Raw genomic sequence first — 12,467 nt, 5'->3', positions numbered from 1 at the left:
TGAAACCAACATATGTATAATTACATGTGAGACAAAGAGCTTTGAGGAATAATACTTCTTAATAGATGATTCACCTCTCAACATAAAAGGACTGGCCAACATTAGAATTCAAATGAATGTCTAGCTTGAAAGACAAAAAGAGTTTCACATTTTCCAGAAAAGAGAAAGCTAAGAGTCATGATAATTTGCAGGATCTGGAGAAATTTCAGGTAATTTCATTCACTTCACTCAGAAGATCCTACTAAAAATTTATTGACAAATTTTAGAAAAGAAGAGTACTACTCCGGTTGCTTTGTATGGCAGAGTTCATTCATCTGTGATCCACCTATTTCGTTTAGAAATAACATATAACACAAGAGGAAAAATTAAAATAGAAACATAATTAAAGATTACAAAAAGTAACAGTAGTAGTATAAAATATTTTAAAACCAAATCAGAGTCCAAATTACAATATTATTATTTTCAGTACAGACCAATTTAGACTGTACAGACAACCACAAATACAGAAGCCAAACACGTACTTAAAGCGGGCGAACCTTAACCTGATCCAACACCGGACCACAAAGCGACCCGGTATCAAAAGCCTTCACGTGATAATACGCAGCAAAAAAAGTAATCCTCGTCCTTTTTTCCGTCGCAACGAACTTCAAACTCGCACTCTTAGACCCTCCCTTTCCTTTAGAATGGTATGGGACTTGAACTGTTGCATTGGTAGCAAACGCTTGGACCATCATATTCCCATGGCACCCGTTCTTTGCGTCTCCGATCACAAATGTGAGCATGTAGGATTTGTTGGGGATTGTTCGGAGGATTTGTGCGATTGCGCTCTCTCGACCTGTGAGAGGGTGCAAATTTTATCAGAACAATCACATACAAATCACAGGAAGGATAGAGGGATAGTTTGAGACGTGTAGGATCTTGTTTGACAAATTCATCCCTAAATGTGTTGAGTGATACAAAACCAATTTCAAGTCCTAGCTGTAGCTTGAAAAATAATTGACCAAGACTTAAAACTGGTTTGGTTCGGCTCACCTTTTAGCCTTAAGGGCATGTTTGTTTGCACGAAAGTAATTATGAAGTAGCTGAAGTAAAAGAAGTAAATACTACTTCTGCAACTTCTAAGCAAAAAAATATGTTTGGTTCTCTAAAAAACTTACTTCTAATACTTTCTTAAACGCTTATATGGCGCATACGTGTCATCTTTACTTTTAAAATATTTTTCCAATCCTCAATACTCAGAAGTAGCTCGGAAGTAGTTGAAATGCATATTAATTAGGAAATAAATAATTTTTTATTAATGTTTCCTTTATTAGTTATTTCTAACAATTTTTCATTGATAAAATTGCTCTTAATTTTAATAATTATTTTGTAGTAATTTGTGATGGTCATCAGTCATTTTTTTGGGGATGAAGAGAACAATTTGTCTATTAATTCTTTGTCTAAATATCACGTTGATGTTACGATCAAAGGAGCAAGGGAGGAGGAAAATTGGAGATTCATACAAAATTTATGATCATCCGGAGTCTCATCGTAGGCGAGAGGTAAACAATTATTTTGAAGCTACGTGGTTGAAGGATTCTTCTTGCTCTCAAATGGCGAGGGGTCATAGCGGCATGAAACTGATTGTAACGTGCTAGATCAAATTAAAAAGCGTGGCGTGGTTTTGAAATTGTGGAAGCAACATGTGTTAATTACTTCCTAGTAATATTTCTAAATGTTATCCAAACAAAAAAAATGAAGAGGAAGAAGTTCTACTTCCATTACTTCTAAAAATATATGAAACAAACAAAAAAAAATGTTATTGAAGAGGAAGAAGTTCTACTTCCATTACTTCTAAAAATATATGAAACAAACAAAAAAAAATGTTATTTTCACTACTTCCTACTTCATAGTTCCATTACTTCTAAAAATATATGAAACAAACAAAAAAAAATGTTATTTTCACTACTTCCTACTTCATAGTTTTGAAAGTTACTTCTATAACCTACTTCTTACTTCTAATACTTCTATAACTTACTTCTTACTTCTAATACTTTCATTATCCAAAGAGGGTTGCCAGATTGATCCTAATTGTCTATTTAATGGTTTAAATTAAACACCTTACTTACATAGGAATTAATGTTCGGATAAGGTTTGTATTTACCTGCAACAAGCTCGACGGCATATTTTCCGACGGGGATGGAGAAATGGGCACCATCAAGGAATCGAATGGCTTTGAGGGACTCGATGATCCAGCCGGGGAGAGGGGAGGTGTGATCTTGTTGTTTTGGAGGGAGGAGGATGCCGGAGGTGGAGTTGGCGAAGACGTGCGGGCCTTCTTCGAAGCCTCCGTTCTTCACTATGTTATCTTCTAAAAACAATGAAAAAAATGTTAAACAGTAGAATCATAACATAACGCCCAATTTTTATTACAGCTTTAAAGTTTTGAGGTAACAGAATCAGACTTTAACATTGTACCAAAAAATAATCAGATTCAAATCTCATCCTAAGCGCATTTAAAACATATTTTCCATATTAAAATAAACTTACCAATTCATAAGCATATTTTCCATATATGAGACTGGTAAATTGCAGATGACCCGCTACTAAACATATAACCTTTATATGTTTAGTAGCGTTGATTATCTCTCAACTATTTTAATAGTATTTACCGTCCTGAATTTATTACTACTATTATAGAAAATACGTATTTGGCCCACATAACAACAACACTAACAACCATCACCATCACTGTGCATTTAGTCGTACATGAGAATTGAACCCAGTCACCCTCACGGGGAACGACACGGTTTTGTCATGTGATCCCGAATTCTCATTTTGCAAATAAACCCCCTCTCCCTTATCAAATCGAAGGCATTCAGTGCTAGTAAAATAGTTGAGGGAGGACAAACACCACTGAAAATGAAGACTGCGAAAGTTTTTAGCAACTTCCTCCGTTAGAAATTCAGTAGTTCGGAACAAATTAAGAGCAATCGTTACCTGGTGATGGCGGCATAGGAAACCTAAGCTCCTTAAGAGCCACCGCATCCAAAAGCGGCCCACACGCCGGATCCTCCTGCACCCCCTCATTATGAAACGAAACCCTGACCGTCTCCGCCGGCGCGATAAACCCCCACGCGTACGTGTCCGCCCCGTAACTGCTGTACACGGTCTGCATCGGCACGTCCCCCGCGATCGGCGGCACCGAGACTCTCAGCACCTCGTCCTGCGCGCAAGATCTCGTGGCGCTGAACGTGAGGGAGTAGAGTTTGCCGGGTTTGAGGCCGGAGGGACGACAACGTACATGCCGCCGGATTGGGGGCCGGTGGAGATGTACTTGACCAGGCCTTGGACCGTCCATTTTGGGAGGGAGTATCTGCCGACGATGACGGTTTTGTTGAGGTTGGAAGGGTGGGGGCTCTGCTCGAAGTTGCCGTTGGGGAGGAGAGCTGGAGGAAGATGGTGAAAGAGCATCGGTAGTTAATTTGCAGTAACTAATTATTAGATAAACGCATGCACTTACGATTTGTAGGGGGGGAAAAAAATAAATTACACCAAATGTTACAGTCAATTTTCATCGGGAGCAAAAGCTGCAGCCTCCGGAAAAAAAATTAAACAACAAAAAGCCTTATTCATCAGAATAAAACTGCAGATTTTTAAATAGCATATTTGAAGTTGATTTCACGTAACCAATTTCGAGCCCAACGTTTCTTGCTGCTAGTATTTGGCTGCAGTTTTGCAGCAAACCAAACAATTCGTAAATGAATAAGATTGAAAAATAATAATAATAAAGATTTCAGAAAAGGCCCTCCGAAGCATGATTTAAATCATCATATTTTTGTTGTTTCCTATAGAAATATTTCCAAAAATCCTAAAGTACATGATGATACTATCCCTTTAAATTTGACGGGGTCATTCTAATTTTTGATCTTTTAATGTAACCACACATTGAACAATAATGATGAAAGTTATGTTATATTAAGTATGCAAAATTGAATAGGGGTTTCTACATATTAGGCCCTTAAATCTTCAATAATTGCATATTAGACCTTCAAATCTTAGAACTTGCATATTAGTCCCATTAATCATCAATAATTACATATTAGTCCCTCATATCTTTGAAGTTGCATATTAGACCCTCAAATCCTATAGGATCTTGCAACATGGTCCTTCAAATTAAATCGCCCTATATTTGGAGGGATTATTCTCTCGAACCTAAGGATCTTGCAAAATGACCATTTTATCACTCTATAATTTTCCCCAACCCATTTCTTGATAGGTTTAAACCCAGTGCCCAGTTAAAATAAATCCAAACTCACCTGAGTTTTTCTTCTCTAATGGTCAGGAGAAAACCCTAAAGTTGAGCATCACAAAGGGTTGAAACTTCAGAGAGAGGGGTCATTTGGTGATTGTCGATTTTGGGTTAGAAGTTAATGTTATGGGTCCAGCCCAAGATAAGGCCCACACGAGGTTCACATAAATTAAAATTCTATCAAGATGATGATTTGGATGATCTAGTTGTAATAGGGATACATTTGGAGAACTCTATTTATAAGAACCATGTAATCAATTTTTGTGTACAGTAACCGCTACAGTAATCGGCGGGCAGTAACCAGAAAGTAAAGGAAAGTGGGGAGAGAGGGAAATGTTCAGATTCCGGATAACTCGGTTGTCCGATTGCAGTGATTCAAAAGTTATTGTCTTCAGAACGACGACGCCGTCAAGGATACAATATTGATTTCTCTACGGGAGTTGGAGATTTTTTGGTGAGACGGATTTTAAGTTTTGGTGCCCTAAAGGTAACATTGTATATTTCTCTTGTGATTTAATCCTCAAGTTCATGTGTAACTTGAAAGGATTGTACTCTTGATTCATAATAAAATATTTCTCTCTAGATTGCCTCGTGGACGTAGGCACGATTTGTCGAACTACGTTAAATCTTGGTATTTGCTTGTTTGCGGTATTATTATTGGTATCGTTATTCGTTTAGTGTTTAATTCCGCAGATTAATATATAGAATACCTAACAGTTAATCCAATCACGATTAGGTTTTTTAACTAAAATACTAAAGGGATAATTTTGCAAGACCCTATAAGATTTGAGGGACTAATATGTAATTTCTAAGATTTGAGGTGTTTATATGCAATTAATGACGATTTAAGCAACTAATATAAAAACCCCCAATTAAATAATAGTGATTCTAAAACGAGTAGTATATTACACGGGAGTAATCTAATTCGTTTGAACCTCTCTAGTTTACATTATGAAGAAAAGATTACATAATGAAAGTGAAATTAGACGCTTGATTGGAACGAAAACTAATTTTGTACATAATTTAGCTATAAGCACGACTACCCACATTAGTTGGTTCGTGTAAAATGGTCCAAAATATAAGGTGACTTTGAGCCAAAAAAATAAATAAAAACTATGTTCAAATATCAGCAGGCTCGAATGAAATTGCGTGGACATCATCAATGTTCTTTTACTTCACCGACAGTTGAATTACAACCGTACACAAAAGCACAAACGAAGAGATCCTATTCATTGGAGAGCTTCCTAAGTGACTGTTTAACTCATCCTATCATATCTTAAGGAAAAAGAAAAAATCATACAAAAAATACTCATACCCCTGGGGTATGGGTATTTTGAAAACTTAGACAAATTAAAGAGAGGTGATAGGGGCACACCCCCAACCACACCCTCCACCACACCTCCTCTCCCTCTATAGTGCATTGGGCCCCATATCAATTTTTTTAAAAAAATTTGATATGGGGTCCAATGCACTATAGAGGGAGAGGAGGTGTGGTGGAAGGTGTGGTTGGGATTGTATCCCTAACATTTCTACAAATTAAAACATCGAAATATAAAAATGACGATAAATACCATCAAGATCTCTAGCGTAAGCACCATGAGATCCGAAGACAGATGAGCAAATGCAGAGAACGAAGAGAGCAATGGCGCCCATGTTTCCTTGTCCTTAATTTGAACGGACTACGATAGTAATTGGCAGCGAGCGATTGGACCGAACCCAATAATGGACAAGGACAAACAGAGCTCGAGGGCTGTCGCTACTTATTGTTTCCCAGTACAGTGGACTAGCTCGTGTTCAGTTGTTCCGCCGGAACACTATAGACTTCATTAAAGCCAGTTGCTTTCTTGAGACTCGAGAAGGTACTTCTTTCGTACGGCAGCGGTCACGTTGGTGCCATCAGTGCCTTGTCTGCTTTTATTTTCACAGTTTCTATTGGATTTGGACCCTTAAAAAAGTGACCCTAAGTAGACCGTTGAGCCTCGGACTTTTTTTTAAATAAAACTTTCTTTTCCTATTTAGTTTCATGTTGAACATACAACCTCTCATTGTCAAATTATGATTTACCATTCAATCATAAACCAAAGTTAAATTAAAATTTGTAGGAATGTGGTAATGTCAAAGACATTTAAAGATAATATATGGACCTATGTCTACAATACTGTTCGTGTACGTACACAGTTAAAATGCTGCCTATTGTATTTATGTAGAAAAAATGTCGAATAAAGTATTCCCAAACTCAAAACAACAACACGCATATTCCGAGTTGGTATGCTACGTTTACGATTTTATATTAGAAAAGAAACAAAATCTTAATTTAACGGACCCCCGAGTCGAGATGCTATATAGCTTATTCAAGTACCAAAATCTTTTCACTTTACCACAATTTAAATGATGCAACTAAACTGCTTTTTGATGAAAGATGAACGAAAACTAGAGATAAGAATCCACACCTATCGTCTAGATACACATGATAAGATCCCTCCTAAATTCTAATCCTCCCCATTCAAATTAAAATTTGGAGGTTGGTCCCATTGGTCACTATACGTAGTCTAAAAAGCGCGTGGCAATTATAAACCCTCTCCGTTCAAGCTGTGTCGAGGTCTTTAATGCTCTGTTTAGTCTTCAATCTAGGCGCAAGTGTTGGCTGATTAATCGCCCAAGACACGATGGCCACTTCCCCTAATGTGACCCATCGAATCTTTGATTTGTTTATTCTTTTAAGAGAATTCTTTATTAACTCCTATACTGCATTATTTTATACTAATAATATCATTTATTTCCGCTTATCCTAGTAACAAGCACACAGGAAGCACACAATGCCAAACAACTAAAAATTTGTCATTTTGAAGTTTGAAGCAAACGGAAGAGTGGAATCCCATTTAAAGGACGGCCAACTTGTACAGTACAACAAGGTGTACACCTCGTGAGTTTTTTGAATGGTTACGAGGTCTCAATATGACTCCCGATCTTAGATTCAATTACGGACTAAACAATGATAATAATAATAATAATAATAAATACAACAAGAGCAGGAACCGACCATGAAGCAATTTATTTGTGTCGTTGCTTGTTCACAATGCCTAACTCTGCGGAAGCATTATTGATGAAGACCAAAAAAACAATGTTAAGGGTACAAATGAGGCTCTTGTACGTCAGATGAAATGTTGAGCTAGTTACCTAGTTTGCAGGCAATTAGGGCAAGTGTTAGGGTCTGATAAACAGCTTTCTCATAGGCTGCTCGGTCTTACGTTGGATGAGATCGATCCTAATATAGGTTTATATATATAAGCCGACGCAAAATGATAGGAATTAATAACAATGAGTATATCTGTATCTGATATCCAATTGAATATGGATATTAAATTTTCTATCTAATTTTATATGAATATGGATATAAATATCATTTTTCCCCCTAATTTGCGTTGGATGTGGAAAACGTCTAAATATTGTTCTTGGCTAAACGGTTGAAAATGTTTTGTCCATAGGCATAGACTAGTGACTTTGAAGTTGATTTCAATAATCCAGTAGTTTAACTCTACGTTTTGGATGTGTTAACTAGTTTGTGAACTCTGATTTGCAAATTTTATTATATTTAATATTGTACTTGCATCACATAGTTTGTATACTTTTTAATCTTTCCAATCCTGCTCATCTGATAAGTATTGGAAGCCAATTTTCCTACTTCCTGACAGTAATGATTTCTGTTTTGATGGATAATAAATGTGTAGCTTCCTTTATTAAATCATATCTGTATATTTTATTGGATTATATTTGTAAGTATTTGTATGCCTGATTAGACGATGAATTGAGGTATTTTATATATGGTACTTGATCTATATCCGATTCATCTTCTACAAATATGCAACACATAATAGCATCACACATTTTCTTTACAATTAGTTGGTCCAACTTAAAGTTTAAGAGCATCGACATGCGTTGTAATTAGTTCGACAAAGGAACCTGTAGAATAATATCACAAATTAAATTTCAAGAAGATCGCTGAATTAAAGTTAGTTATGCTACTAAAATTCTTCACTGTTATCCATGAATTGGTTTTTCTAAATTTTTTTATCATAGTCGATTACTAATATACTATAGTATCAAAGCAGATGGCGTGTATATTTTCCTCTAATTCTTGATCTTCCCAATTGTCCGTGTCTTTTTAATGCAGATTTAAGATCACAAATTAAACTGATAAAGTCTACTGGTCATGTAGAATCTAAAGAAAATTGCATATGCTATCGGATGTTGAGGGGAAAGCAGGGAGGCATCTCGTATGAAGGTGCAATCAAGAGATAGATGTTACTAGGATCACACTAGCCTTACCATCATGATGATGATATCCAATACTTAACATTGATTAACTTAATCTCTAGTAGTTGATTTTTTATTAGGTTGAATGCACTGTTTAATTTCTATGTTCAATGACCCCATATGTTGTCCAATTTCAATGTTCGAAAAGGATGATGTGCATCATTTTGTTGCAAATAACATTTACTCACAAAGATCACCTTGTATATCAGATGCCCTATAAAATGTATGCTTAGTTGTTTTGCTATTTTATGGAGGGATTCATGCACAAGGCATTGTGAAATGAAGATGTAAGTGAAAGTTAATGCATGAAACTGAATAGAGAATTAGATTCGTAGAACTAGCAAATAAGTAATTAGACATGAGAGGAGTTACCAATGTGGAAGATAAAGAGACATGATCATGGCTAAGATTAGTTTCTGTAGATGTTCCCTTGTTATTTTCCTGATGAAAACGCTTGGTGTGTACCTTATTCGAGCCAGTTTTAATTGCCATGTTGAGGAATTTGGATGTTATGAACAAAACCAGACTATAATACCTTAATACATGAGTAAATAAATACAGCACTAAAGAAATTTAACATCACAGAACTTGAGAAATAAGTCAAATCATAGTAAATGTTAGCTTATTAGATACGGGTGAAGTTGAATATTTTGCAATATTCAAAACTCATAACATTGGAAGTACCAAAAAAAAAAATAAAAATAAACGTATTAGGTGAGCATTTATACTGTCTGATAACAGGCCATGAATCTCTGCACAAAGAAAATCCATGAAACAACGTTTGATTTGGAAATTGTTGAGGTAAACAGAGCGCAAAAACAAGTGTTTGTTTCTTCCATAAACTACAAAATTTTTGCCTTGCGTATATTTGAAGTCCTCCAGAATTTCCAGGCATCAAATGTTTAATCACTAAAATTATTAGATCTAAACTGACTTCTTGCCTCCAGCGTACAGTTATTTCGTACACTCACCAAGAACGAGGAATTGTAAACAACTCCTCAGTCTACTCTATCTGCCACAAGCAATGGCAATCTGCAAATGATCTGGTGACTGCAGCCACAAGCAATGGCAATCTGCAAATTATCTGGTGACTGCAGCCACAAGCAATGGCAATCTGCAAATGATCTGGTGACTGCAGCCACAAGCTCATAGTATTAGCACTGGCAAAAACTGTGTATTTTCGCCCTGATGAAATTGTCATGCAATAAATGCTCTCAGTTTGTGCATATAGACATAACAAAAACTAATCTTAGTTCACATGATGCAGTCATCAGAAATGGGGTCTCGATCACAGAATAGCATTACACATGCCAATGGGTGGAAAATCGATTTATCTGCCTGATATCAGATTGAAACTGCCTGCTACTCTTAGCCTACTCCTTAGTTCAGATTCATACTCTCATCTGAGAACATTTCTGTCAGTTTAGAGCATTGGGATTCAGAATAGGAACTTCCCTTGGGAGAGAGAGAGAGAGAGCCAAAATAAAACTAAATCGAGTGATGTCGGTCATTGATCTCCCACGGTGTCTCCTTTCATCCTCCACCTTTGCCTTACGACACTTTAGTCCACAAACGAATAAGTATGTTAGCAAGGCAATAAAATACTTGGATGAATACTTTATAAATTTTCTATCTTTCCTTCTTTCTTTCTTTCCTTCTTTTTTCCCCGATAAAAGATCCTTACTCAAAGGAAGTATACATATTGAGCATTGCCATTCGTGGCAGACTATGCATATTGCGGATGAGAATGAATTCGTAATTACGCTTATGAACTTCTAATATTGGTCTAATTTTAACTTTGCTTATTCTATATTTCACTCTCTTAAAGCCATGTAAAGGTGAATTCTTGAGTTTGTGTTAAAAAAGGTTTAACTGCGAATAGACCTATGTACTATCACCCAATTGTATATAGAACCCACGTAGCTCTATTTGTGCAGATAGACCCGATGTACTATTTGCCGAAGTGGGGATGAACGCTCTCATGAACTTTTTCAGACTCATTTAAGAGTAAAAAATAGCAATTGGGCATCCTCACCAATAGGACCAAAGGGGATCTTTCCACCTCTTCAAAAAGTTTTTTTTTTTTACTCTTTTTAGTGTTAAAAAAAAGCACTCAGGGGTCTATCCCCACAAGCTGAACTACATGAATCTATTTGCAATTGGGCGATAGTAATGGGGGTCTGTCCTTAATTAACCCTTAAAAGTGCATGTTGAAAGGAAACAATGTGTTCTCTCTCTCTCTCTCTCTCTCTCTATATATATATTATAGTATATATATATATATATATATATATATATATGCTAAAATTTAATCCAATAGAAAAGAAGGCACAAAAATTCAAGAAAAGGAAAATATAAGCAAACAACACTGAACAGCCAAACACAAGCCTCTTTGCTTCTGGTTGACGCATTTTATCTAACAGTTGGAGTTCAAATACTTCAGACATAAATAGGGCAAAAGATACTAATGCTCAAGTTAATAGCGAGCATTTATGAAATTTAAATGATAAGAATAATTACAAAACCTACACGTCATAAAACTCTGTGATTTTTCCCCTGGTGAAAGTAAAACTTGGGATTTAATTCAGATTCATAGAGTGAAAATATCTGTGAAAAAAATATCAGGTCTCAGGAATGAGTAGAAATTAATGAAATTACAATTTCCACTTCTCATACATTGTGTCAAACAAAACCTCTTTTTGTGTAAGCTACCACAGTCATTCTCACTTCGCCTTCATTCTCACTTTTATGCGAAAATGAGCGGGAGATGGTAAGGAATGGACATTGTGGATAGAAAATACTTTAGTTCTAAATATGTTCATTTCCACTTTATTCCGTAATAAACTATATTCAAACATAAGAATGGAAATAGACATTTCATTTTTTACATTAATTCCGTTTTATTTCTTGCTTCATTCCATTCCTATTCAGTATATACATTGGTGTCAAGGTTTTATAAGTAATAAAACTAGGGCTGGAAGAATAATTTGGTCCCTATACCAGAGCCTCATATTCAAACTGGTCATCGTACTTCTATTTTCTTAACTTAAGTCTTTATATGTAAACTTAGTCCCTTTTTTAACATCCGTTAGAAATCGAGAGTTAATCTTTCATTTATGACCACACTGCCCTCAGGAGGTAGCACTAAAATGTTTACCCTTCACTAAAACTCCAAAATTTGTCACTAATTTCAGCAATTCAGAGACTTCCTCATGTGAAAAGTTTCGGCATTGTGAAGGTTTATTGAAAGTAATTAAATCTACGTCTTTGTTTCATTTCATCTCTTGAGATAAAATTGTACTAGTACTCAAAGGTGTTATTAAGAACAACCACCACCCCCATCAATTTACTTACCTTGTTGATGATCATATATAATAGATACAGAGCGAGGGGGGCTTGTAGTCATAACAATAATAACATCTCTTGTTTCCTACTTTTGTTTCTCATGCTTCTGTGAATATAATGAATAAGTTGTATTTTATATAATTTGTATTAATATTTAAGGAAATTGATTTTGCAGTTTCTCTTCCCAAACATATATAAACAGGTAGTTAAAAATATGTTAACAACTTGCGTACCTTATAACCCTTTATCATTTTTAAACGAGTTTGACTGTGGAAATTGAGAACAGGTTTTTTTACAAATATGGATTTTTGCAACATAAAAGAACAAAAAAAAAAAAAAAAAAAAGAAAAGGAAACGGTGGAAATTGCAAATTGGAAAATTGAGGAGGGTCCAACAGAAACAAATGTGAATGTCTTTTGTTGTTTCACAAGTTACCCCGTTGTAGGCTCCTCACGCATCGTGTTCTTCCGCCCTTTTGACGCTAGCCGAGGGGGACGCCCGTGGTTTGGAAGGAGAT

The 12,467-nt window shown here is 35.8% G+C and overlaps 1 pseudogene; it reads right to left on the bottom strand.

The window, feature by feature from the left end:
- On the bottom strand, nt 409–6,011 carry LOC109833718 (annotated as a pseudogene).

The sequence above is a fragment of the Asparagus officinalis genome, chromosome 3 (genome assembly GCF_001876935.1).
Source record: "Asparagus officinalis chromosome 3, Aspof.V1, whole genome shotgun sequence".
Lineage (NCBI taxonomy): Eukaryota > Viridiplantae > Streptophyta > Magnoliopsida > Asparagales > Asparagaceae > Asparagus > Asparagus officinalis.
This window is presented reverse-complemented; position numbering and strand designations above follow the sequence as displayed.